Source organism: Carya illinoinensis, chromosome 9, assembly GCF_018687715.1.
Source record: "Carya illinoinensis cultivar Pawnee chromosome 9, C.illinoinensisPawnee_v1, whole genome shotgun sequence".
Taxonomy (NCBI): domain Eukaryota; kingdom Viridiplantae; phylum Streptophyta; class Magnoliopsida; order Fagales; family Juglandaceae; genus Carya; species Carya illinoinensis.
The window spans coordinates 37286652-37289840 of record NC_056760.1 but is presented as its reverse complement, the minus strand read 5'-3'; positions in this window follow the sequence as shown (position 1 = coordinate 37289840).

Below are 3189 nucleotides of genomic sequence, written 5' to 3'. Positions count from 1 at the left end.
AGAAATAGGTAAAGAGACAATGGATCTCCTTGCCTTAATCCTCTAGTAGGTATAAAGTATTCACCTGGCCTTCTATTACAATAGTAGCATAAGATACTGATGAGATGCAGCTCATAATCAATCCTATCCATCTATAACCAAATCCAAGTTTTTTCATTACAGCTTCAAGGTATCCCCATTCAACCTTATCATAGGCTTTAGAAATATCCAGCTTCACAGCCATACTTCCCACCCTACCCTTCTGTCTACACTTCATAGTATGCAATACTTCATAAGCTGCAATAATATTGTTAGATATCAACCTCCCAGGAATAAAAACACTTTGGCTTCTTGAAATGATCTCATCCATCACCTTTTTAAGCCTATTTGCAAGAGTCTTTGCAATGATCTTGTAAAATACATTGCAAAGACTAATAGGCCTAAATTCATTAACACTCCTTGGATCTTTATCTTTGGGTACCAGTGCTATGAAAGTCTGATTAACAGTCCTTTGTAAACTGCCTCCATTTAAGAATTTTAACACAGCATCAACCACCTCTTTTCCAACCACATGCCAGAACCCTTGGTAGAAACATGCCCCAAAGCCATTGGGCCCAGGAGCTTTCATAGGTCCCATCATCTTCAATGCAATCACCACTTCTTCTTTTGTAAAAGTCTTCTCAAGGAAGTGATTCATAACTTCTGACACTCTTGGCTCTATCTCAGCAATGCAGTCATTTATAGCTTCTCCTGATGGCTTGGCACCTGAATAAACCTCAGAAAAATGATCTCGAAAAGCCACTGCAATACCCTCCTCATCCTCTCTCAAAACTGATTGATTATCTAGTATTGATACTATTTTGTTTCTTTTCCTTCTTTGATTGGCACACTCATGAAAGAATCTAGTGTTTTTATCCCCCAAAGTGTACCAATTTCTTTTTGCACGTTGTCTCCATTTGATATCTTCCATTTCCAACAACAAACCAACCTTTTCTTGCAGCTTCTTCATCTCAACCATATTTTCCTGAGACATATTCATTTGCAGCATCTTTATCCTCTTTGAAATTTGGTCTATCTCTTGTACTCTCCCCTTGTCTTTCTTCTTGAAGCAGGATGATAAAGATTCACTATAGAACTGTAATCCAATTTGGACTCTCTGCACAGGTTCTTCCATAAGCAAACCTCTCTCCCAACCCTTCTTTATAATTTATTCACAATCATCTTGTTTCAGCCAACAGGCCTCAAACCTGAAAGGATAATTTTGTCTTCTCTTTCTTAGCTCTCCTTGAGTAATAGAAAGTAAAATAGGTTGATGATCAGAGCATCTTCCAATCAGCACCTCTACTTTTATCTCCTTAAAATCTAATTTCCACTTCTCATTTGCTACAAACCTGTCTAACCTTTCCTTTGTAAAAGAATTATCATCATGTTTATTAGACCAGGTATAAGCACTGCCTCTACAACCAATATCACTCAAACCACAATCCTCCAATGCATTCCTAAATAGATTGAGCTGACTATCTGGTCTTCTCTTACCTCCCACCTTCTCGTTTTGCCACAATATTTCATTAAAATGTCCCCCTACACACCAAGCAATTCCATTCTCATGCCTTAACTGCCTTAACAACTCCCAAGATAACTCTCTTTTTCTTGTTTCAGGGTGCCCATAAAAACCTGTGAATTGCCAATCCTTTCCTTCCTTCTCCCCTCTAACCATGACAGTTATATGCTAACTTGAGTAATTAATCACCTCTACAGCATTCTCATGTCTCCATAACAAAACCATACTTCCTCTCCTCCCATCAGAATCCACCACAAGGCATCCTTCCATGCCTAACTTTCTTTGTAAATTTGAGATTTTATAGCCTTTTGTTTTAGTTTCACAAACAAACACCAATGTGGGCCACTTATCCTTAACCAATAGGCTAAGGTCCTGAACTGTCTGAGGGTTCCCAAACCCTTAGTAGTTCCAACATATAATATTCATAATGTTGGGTGGTGCTGCTCAGCAGCCACCACCCCTGGTCTGTTCTCAACACAAACCATCTTAGAATTACCCTTGAACCTCTTTCCATCCACCATCATCTCACTGAACTCTTCAATCTCCTCAAAACCTCTTTTTATCAAGGAGTGACTAGAAGTCTTACCTGACTCAAGCCTAGATCTAGTTCTCCTTTTCCATCTCGAGACCCTCTTACTATCACCCCCTTCACCTAGACACAAATTCTCAATTCATTGCTCATTTCCAGATATAGAAACCTGAAACTCCTTTTGTTTTTCAGTCCCAACTGGCCTCCCCTTATTCACATCTTGCAATAGGTCTGGAGATTGTGGTTTCCCAACCTGAGTCTCAGTTAGTTTGATCTCCTCCTTTCTCACTTTACTTCCTATTTCCTCAATTTCTTCTCTAATCTCATCCTTTTGAAATACCCCATCTTCCATCACAATATTCAAATTCTGACTCCCTTGATCTTCTCTCTCCTCTCTTTTTTCTTTTTCTTTCTATTCCCCTTTCTGTACTGTATTCTTTCTTGATTGAGGTATAACTTTAAGCCAAACACCATACTGGCCAGAGCTTTCAGTACTCTCCTTACAACCTTCTTTTTTATGGACTATTCTACCACATTTAAAACACATCCTCAGCAACTTTTCATACTGAAAAGGTACCCAACATTTCTTTCCATCCACTACAATTGTTCTTCCTCGGGCTAAAGGTTTTCTCAAATCACATTCTACCTTCACCCTCAAACATCTACCCCAACCTGATCCATCTTCCAGTACATCAACCTCCACAACCTCCCCCATAGATCTCACTATTACTTCCCCCATCATCTTATTCATGTAGCTTGTTGCCCAGATGACTAACACAAGAGGGGGGGTGAATTGAGTTGTATTAAAAAAAATTAACAATTATAAATCAAATATATAATATAAAATATAAACAAAATATGAAATAACAATAAATATAAGGAGTAAGGGTAAGAGAGAAGCAAACTCAGTATGTTAACGAGGTTCGGCCCCACTGCCTACGTCCTCGCCTCAAGCTACCCCTTGAGGATTCCCAAATTCACTATTCAACCTCCTTCAGGTGGAGATAGAAACCTATTACACCTTTGAACAACACCGCTACAAAGGATCCGTGTAGAACACCCTCTACACTTGCAATCACCTTACACGTGGTGATTCAACTATTCCCTGTGTAGAATACTT